The sequence below is a fragment of the Pelmatolapia mariae genome, linkage group LG20 (assembly GCF_036321145.2).
Source record: "Pelmatolapia mariae isolate MD_Pm_ZW linkage group LG20, Pm_UMD_F_2, whole genome shotgun sequence".
Classification (NCBI taxonomy): domain Eukaryota; kingdom Metazoa; phylum Chordata; class Actinopteri; order Cichliformes; family Cichlidae; genus Pelmatolapia; species Pelmatolapia mariae.
In genome coordinates this window covers 13,429,612-13,438,673 of record NC_086244.1, presented here as the reverse complement: position 1 = coordinate 13,438,673, position 9,062 = coordinate 13,429,612, and the positions used below count along the sequence as shown (strand labels likewise).

The window sequence follows — 9,062 nt, the reverse complement described above, 5'->3', positions numbered from 1 at the left end:
ATAAAAGATATTCAAAGTTCTCTGGAAACACTTTGGTCCGTTTTATTGTAGCCTTTTCAGAAATTACACAATTTTTCTTCTTATATTTTTTTTAACCAGACTGGTAAATAATTAGAACTTCTGTAAAGAGATATGCCGAATAAATCTCAAAAATCAACAGGCTATAATAAAAATCTTAGCTCTAAAATTTAAAATTTAAATCAAATATATGGAGCTGTGGTGGTGTGGTGATCAGATGACAGGCGATGAGGATTCTTCAGCTGGATGTTCTGCAGCAGTCAGGAAACAGGAACTCTGGTCCTCAGGCAGCTTCTCGATGATACTAACTGAATACTTACACTGAGTGACAAATGGGTTTGTCCTTAAATAATAATAGTATAAACTTGCAGTCAAATGTTATAGCCAATTAAACAGACTAGCAAAATGTATTTGGATCTAATTTATTATTTATGTGAATATAGCGGTCTGAATGTATGTATTACAAAATAACCAGATTCTCTTATTAGAAATAAACCTTTAAAAAGGTGATATTTTATATAATTTATCAAAGTAAGCCAAACTATCAGTGTTAATTCCAAAGTTTAATGCAAAATTAAAATGACAAATGGAGGGCTGTGTAAGAAGTTTCTACTGTAAGTTCTACTGTACTGTAATTCTACAACTATGCTTTCAACTTTCTACTTGTAATTTCCAGCAAAAAGACTGGATGTGAGAGAGTTTAACGATAGGAAAGAAGGAGCAGTGAGAGCAGAGACCTCTCAGAATTCTGTAACAGATCGATGAAGTACTGGTAACTTCAATTTCCCAAAAATGGGGCCATGTCAAAACTTGATTATTCCAGTCAAAACTTGATTCCAGTCAAAATTTGATTCCAGTCAAAAACGTGATTTTTGATAACTTAGATAGAGCTTGTGGGATAGAGTGAAGCAAGATAGAACGTCTTGTCAAAATAGATAGAGTGGGGAGAGTGATAGGACAGACTGAATTGCTTGTTAATGATAGAGGGAGAGAGCTTCTGTAGCAGGTCACCTGTAAGACAAAGAGGGACTGGAATTAGACATATTTCCAATAAACCTGGCTTTACTGTATTTTTCAGACAATAAGGCACACTTAAAATCTTTAATGTTCTCAAAAATAGACAGTGCGTCTTATGTATTCATTCTGGCTGTGCTTACTGACTTCAAACCAATTCTATGTGGGACACGGCGCTGAAAAATCTCTCAAAATGTTTTAGTACGACTTTGGTAAGCTACAAAGCCGCACCCACTTAATGGATTGTCGGTACTGTAGTCAGGAGCCTCGTGGTGTAATTCGCACTGTACTTCAACGTAATAGGACGCTGTGTGTGTGCATAAGGACCTGGCACCAGTTAAGAGACATACTTGTGAAGCAGATTTCAAACTGATCAACCCATGGAGAATTTGTGAAAGAGGAAAAAACAGAAAAAGTGAGTGTATTGTTCTATATTTTATGTGTTACTGAACAATGTTGCGAGTTCTTGTAAATGAGTTGAACAAAGCTTGACTTATCTGACTGTTTTGTTTGGCTTAATGTCCCTTGTGCTTAAAACAGACCCATTCATTGCCCTTATGCCTTATAATCCTAAAATATACAGTACAGATGCAATATTCAATGGTGGTTGAACTGTTATAAGGACATTCTGCATTCTGCATTCTGTTAACACAATAAAAACAGAGTCTATTGACTTAAACCAAGATGTGCTGCAACAGTTGCTGTAAATATTACATGGTCCAAATAAACCTACACACTGACATTACAGCAGTCAGTTTCAGTCTCCCTGCTCTACATTAACTTTACATCCACTCAACTCAAATTTATTGATTCATTGCCCAAAAAGAACACAAATCTTTTCTCACATTTGCCTAAAAACATCTTGATGATCACCAAGAGCTGTGCTGACTCACTGCACTAAACTGAGCCTCTTATAGTGAGAGAAACATTTCAGAAAAACAACAGCATTAAAGTCAAACTTGGTGCTGTTACTGTGATGGTCCAGAGTTCCTTTACTACTTCAGGACCTGAATCATGCCATCAGGTCCTGAGCTTCAGTTTAATCACACTCAGGATTCACAGCAAGAAATGGATAAATTGATCCAAAAAATGCAAGGAACTGTGAATGAAACAAAACTCTTGGTGTAGACTAATCAGATTCTGGACTTCAATGAAATTGAGATACTTGGCATGGCCTGAAACCCTATATTGGACCTTAATTAAAAACAATCCTGAAAGTAGAGTGTTCCAAAATCCCCCCAGTGATGTAAATCAATCATTACTAGTTACTGTAAATATTTGATGGTAGTTGTTGCTATCAGGGCTTCCACATGTGGGTATTAGAGAACAACTGTTTTTTACATTATACCAGGATGTTCTGGTTTGCATTTCTGTGCTTCATAAGTAAAATCATCACTGTAAAACTGCTTTTTGTATTTATCCAGGTTATCTTTGTTAGATGATTTGAAACATTTAAACGTGACAAAAAAATACAAACAAACGAAATCTGCGAGGAAGAAAGACTTCCCAGCACTGTACCTCAGACAAACCTTTACTTACCAGACTTGAGATGATCAGATGAGCAGTCTAAAGAAAGGAAACAATACATCAGATCATTGTGTAATGATTCAGACTGTTGAGTCTCTTCAGGTTAAAACTATTAGATACAAAGTAATTATTTAAATCAGAAGCAACAGAAAACTTCATCAGATTTTAGTTAGTTTGGACAGAATATGTAAATCCCAAAATACATGTATATATTGAGATGTTACAGCAACAACAGTGGCACACCATTTTTGTAATTAGAATTAAAGTGTAAATGGACTGATTCTTATATAACTCTTTTCTACTCTCCTGGAGTACTCAAAGTACTGTATACAACATACCACATTCACCCAATCACACCCATTCTCACAAGCACTTCATCTGTACTCAGTGCTTTCTAAGTACATTCACACTCCGATGGATGCATCGGAGAGCAAGTTGGGGTTACTAAAGTCACTAAATAATTAATAAACTAATTTAACTTATAGCGTAAATAAAGAACACACTGGCTTTAATATACCAAAGACTGCCCACTCACAACTCTAGTTCTTAGTTTTTTTCTTATTGCTCAAGCGTTTAAGCTACCACTTATACTGACTGTCCTAAAACATGTATGATTTGATAAGCCATCAAATATTAAAATCAGAAAAATGTGCTATTAAACTTCAGGGACACTTTCAGGGACAGTCAGAGGTCCTGTGTGGGGGCTTTGCTGCGACAGATTATAAATCCTATGTGTTTTTGCCCATAAGCAAATGGCAAGATGTCACAAAAATCTAAACAATTGTATATAAATTGTAAACATGTTACACAACCCCAAGGTCCATATTGCTTCAGTTACAATCATTGTTTACTTACTGCAAACGGCAAAACCAAGCTTCTATTTCACTCCGTCTAACGAAAGACAAAGAACAAAAATACAGAATGAGATAACTCAGATCAGCATCAGAATCAATAATGCATCACTCTCTGTAGTCAAAAAGATTCAGTAAACTTCTTTGTTTACCACACCTGGAATACAAACAACAAAATTTTTCTACACCTTATTAAAGGTTGCCATGTTCATTAAATGTAATTTCATCTATCTGCAATAAGCCACACAAGTTTCTTAGTCATGTTATACCCTAATAGTCCAAGGAGCTTGGAAAGAAAAGCGTCTGAAGTTCTTTAAGTCCGGGTTCATACGCCTTTTTTAGGGTCAAATTCAAGCACTTTTTAAGCACTTTCAAGGTCCCTTTTCAAGCTTTTCAAGCACATTGATGCTTCTTTCCTGTGTGACAAGAAATAGGAGATGTTTGTTTGTTTGTTGGTTGTTTGTTTTGTAAGTTAATTCCCAATTAAACTGTTTTGTTGCTAGCTACATTGCTGTCTGTATTATTTCTGAAGTCCTAAATGATCACCTTTAAAGTGTTTGTGCTAATAACATCATGCACAGTTAGACAGGCATGGAGAACAGCACTGACTGGGAGAGGCTTTGAACAGATCACATAGTTAAATTCAACATATAAGACTTTAAGAATGCACAAGCATCTACTTAAAATCTATTGAATTTATCATTGATGATATTATTATGTACAATTCCAATGTATTTTGTTCATCTCCCTTAAATAAACAGGCAGCCTTAAAGTCTGAAATATTCATATACAAATACACAAATGTGTGTACTGTCTCGGTGGCCTCAGTGTGAGCTTGAAGACATTTATAATGTTTAAGTAGTTTAATGTGTAGGTGCTGACCATAAACACATTTGGAGTGAAAGCCGGGGAATTTTGGTAGCACAGAAACAAGTGGCTATTCTTTGTGACCATATGGATTAACCCCTCATATTACCATTATTTCAGCCAAAGGCACCAAGTTAATAGCCAAAAAAAGCTGCAGCAATACACACAAATATAAACAGTACTTTGTGACAACTTTGCTTTTAGCCTTTAACCCTCTGGTGTCCAGGGTATAATTAGCCCTATTTGACTATATTTCACCTTTTGCAAGATAAAGAGTTTTTAATCTGTTATTTTTCATTTTGATATACTGTATCAGCACAATTTTATCTAAATTCCGACCAATTTTAAAATGCCAGTAGAAAGTGATATTTTTGACTGTAAAAACCATAAGCATGTTTAACAAATCATTTTCAAAACTTGAAATGCAAATAGAAATTGTAACTTTTAAAAAAATGCACAAGTTTTGCATACAAAGTTATATGGTACTATTCACCTAAAAATTCAGCCAGGGCTCAGACATTTTTCATATAACCATTTCATAACTATTTACAAAACAGAACAGACCAAGTGTTCTGCATCAAATAAGAAGGCACACAAATTATTTATGCAACTCCCTAAAATAGTTTGTGTCCACTATAACACAGATGAGAACAGCACAGGGATAAACCTGCGACTGTGACGTTCACTAGTAGAACTGACACACAAAACAAAACAACGACTAGCCTACACACTAATTACACAAGACAACACACTAACTTGAGACTCCAAACACGGTAAACGTCACAAATCTCTCACAACTGAAAATTCAAGCCCTTTTCAAATCTTGAAAGGACAACATTAAATTTCAAGCATTTTCAATGATTTCAAGCACCCGTACGAACCCTGTTAAGTTCTTCACTTCTTCACTGAAGAAGCTTCTCATATGACAGGTGAAAAGCTTCAAGCAATTTAAACAAGTCCAGACACTTTCCTTTCCAAACTCCTTAGACTTCAATGACCTGGATGACTGAGAACCTTCACAGACATAATGCTCTAATACTTTGATGCTATTAAATAACATATTTGATATCATAAGAAATTACTTGCTACACCCAGCACTGAACACTTTATCAAATGGTAACAAAACAATTTCAAAGCAGAAACAATCATAAATAAATGCTTGGATTATATATTTGTAGGCTCATTTGACGTGGCCTGGAATGAAATTCTACTACCTAAAAGTATTATCAACTGCACACAGTATCATTTAGTATATTTTAATATGCTGGTGTTTAAAACAAATATCTACATACCACATTAACAATATTAATAGCTCACTGCTGCAGTTTATTTATTTGAAGGTGGGCTCATTTTTATTTCATTAATTTTCCACAAAGTGAGAAGTCAAACAGAGCTGCAAATTAAAGTTTTATTTAAAAGCGGGTCTGCACAAACAAGTGTTTGTTAAACAGTTATTATAAATTTAAAGTGTCCTTCCTATTAAGAGTTCTTATTATTCTTGTAGTAACTACGTGTTTTATCCTCATTCTCTCTCCCTTCCGTTAATTAACCTGCAACACAGACACATGGGCACAGGCACGTGACTCTTTTTCAGTCAGAAGCGGTAAAATGGCTCCTTTGAAGTTGCCGAACCTGCCACTCCAGCAGTTAATCAATGGCGGCTCGTTACAAAACATTATAACCTAAAGCCTGTTTTAACCGAGTGATTTGTGAAGAGGAGAACTAACTGCACCTTCTGTAACAGACTCAGAAATACTAACACACTAAATGAAGGCAAAAAAAACAACACAATAAACTGCAGTAAACAGTCAAATGAACCCTCATTTCACACTGGGACTTTAGGAGCGCTAGGAGTTAACATTGGGTTGTCAGGACTATCTTCTATATAACTCCTTTAAAAGCAGCCATTGTGTTACTTTAATGTGACTTATACTTCAACTGGCTTTAAAAGTCAGTAACAATAACTCAGGAAATCACTCAAACAGACTATAGACATTTCATTTCAGAGAAGAGAAGAGAAGTAGTGCTTACCAGCGGCAGTCGGAGAAAGTGGGCGGAGGGGCAGAATGAGCCGGAGACATAAGAAACAAGAGGCGTTCACGGGTAGTGGGATATCCCGCCATTACACAAATGGTCATTGAAAACGTAAAAAATGTATGTTAATTTAATTATTTATGTACAATACTTATTTGCTACAGAAAAAAACTAACAGAACTTTAATTCTATAAGTTGAATGAAAATTCCAAACAGTATTATTTGAATTTGAAATGATGACTAAAATTCATAAATTGATATCAGTGAATCAGAATCAGAAAGATATTATTGTTCCCCAATGGGCAATTAACATACAACAGAGCAGCATGATATTGAATGTAAGGACAGGACATAAACAGGCAATAAGAGGGAGATAATAAATATACAGAATATACAGTATATACAGTTTTAAAATTTATCAGCTTTAAAATTAAAGTGACTGCAAGGTGAATAAATAATAAAATATAACGCCATTATGTTAAAATGTAATGCATTATGGTAGATTTATTTAACTGACTGGAGGAATCAGAACAGTGTTCTGGACACCGTTCAACTCCAAGTGGCTGGTAAAGAGTTCACCAAACCTAAAAAACAGTGCAGGACAGTCTGCAAAGATGTGGAGTTAGTCAGACATTGTGCAGAGAAGATGAGGAACAAGTTCTAAAATACAGAACAATAAACACAGTCACCTAAGCATCCTCACTGCACTGCAGGACTCAGAGGTTCAGTGCCATGAGGCTTTTTAACAGCAACTACTCACATGTTCTTTTTACATTTATTTCATTTATTAAGATAAGATAAGATAAGATAACCTTTATTAGTCCCACACGTGGGAAATTTGTTTTGTCACAGCAGGAAGTGGACAGTGCAAAAGTTATGAAGCAAAAATTAGAATAAAATAAAATAAAATAAAATAAGAATAAATACAGTACAGTACAGTACAGTTCTAATAAAAATTGGTTGTAATAATATGAATTATGAGAGAAAGGGACTTGCCCCCACTCGTTCACCCCTGCTGCAGTGAGGTAAAGGTGAGGCTGTCTCCAACAACGCTCTTCAGTGAGGGTATAAAAGAAAACTATTTTTACTATAGCCTTAACAGGTACACTTTCTGAAACTACATGTTAAAGTAAAAATCACATGTGTATAAAAAATGTTTTCATAGCGTAGAACCCAGTTAATACAAAAAACTTGGCATCAATTACCAGTATTTAGTGTAAGGGTGGCTTCTACACACACAAAAACACAGGCTTCAGCCAGCACATAAGCTAATGTGCTGGCTAAAGCCCTAATTTCCTTCGGGATTAATAAAGTATTATGATTCTGATTAACGCATCACAAAACTTAGGGAAATTGACAATGACTGGAGTAATAGGAAAAATGAAGATAGTGTATAAACTATGCAATATACACTGCTCAAAAAAATAAAGAGAACAAAAATAAGACATCTCAGATTTGAATGAATGAAATATTCTTATTAAACATTTGGTTCTTTATGTAGTTTAATGTGCTGACAACAAAATCACACAAAAATTATCAATAGAAATCAAATTTACCAACCCATGGAGGTCTGGATTTGGTGTCACACTCAAAATTAAAGAGGAAAAACACACTACAAGCTGATCCAACTTTGATGTAATGTCCTTAAAACACATCAAAATTAGACTCTGTAGTGTGTGTGGCCTCCACGTTCCTGTATAACCTGTCACAAACAGAAAACTGATTAAACAGAAGTGTCACATGATCAAGAATTTACGCCAGTGTCCTGTTACTTTTAGACAGTAAGGAGCAGATGGCTAAGTTTATTGAACTCCACGAGACAGCTGGTGACGCAAATCTGAAGGCCAGACCGTCCAATTTCAGAGCCGCTCACTTTCGGCCTACCCGGCCTCCTGAGAACCCAGCCCACGTAGACCACGAAGCCCGGGTCCTCAGGAGGTGTATGAATTTGGACACCGCCAAATACTATAATTTAGGATTTAGAAGAAATACTATGACTTTGTACAAATATGATACTTTGGTACAAATACTATGATTTGGTTTGAATACTATGATTTGAAACAAATACCATGATTTGGCAAAAATATACCATGATTTGGCACAAATACGATGATATGGCAGAAATACTATGATTGGGTACAAATACTATGAATAGGCACAAATACTATGATTTAGCAGAAATACTATGTTTTAACATAACTAATATCTTTTGACAGAAATTTCTGCTAAAAGGTACTAGTTCCGCTTTTTAGCAGAAATACTGTAAAATACTATGATTCGGGATAAATACTATGATTTGGGAGATATACTGTAATCAGCACATATACTATAACATGACAGAAATTCCTCCACTTATTAGTAATACTATAGCTTAACAGAAATGTTATGTTTTGGCACAAAAACCATGATTTGGCAAAAATACTATGATTTAGCAGAAATACTATGATTGAGCAGAAGTACTAAGATGTAGTAGAAGTACTTTGATTTAACAGAAATACTATTATGGAGTAGTAATACTTTCTGCAATCAGAGGTACTGCTTCTGTCTGCTTCATCAGGCTGTGTACTTGTATGTATTTCTGCCATGGAGCGTTAACAAGAATCTGAGGTCCGTATTAGACAAACTGCTAACATCATAAAACTTTGCAGAATTGTAATAAATTAGCAATATAAATTACAGGTCTGTGATAGTGTATAAATTTGTAGTGAAAAAAAACCATGTGGACCAAGGTGGAATTGAACCCACGACCTT

General features: G+C 35.1%; 1 long non-coding RNA gene across 1 annotated transcript; it reads right to left on the bottom strand.

Moving 5' to 3' along the window:
• Positions 1-938: 938 nt before the first annotated feature.
• LOC134619056 (uncharacterized) lies at positions 939-6,358 on the bottom strand. The gene is made up of 4 exons (XR_010091959.1): positions 6,309-6,358; positions 3,415-3,450; positions 2,572-2,598; positions 939-1,029 (listed from the first exon to the last, which is right to left on the bottom strand). It is a non-coding gene; the product is annotated as an uncharacterized LOC134619056 (long non-coding RNA).
• Positions 6,359-9,062: the final 2,704 nt, after the last annotated feature.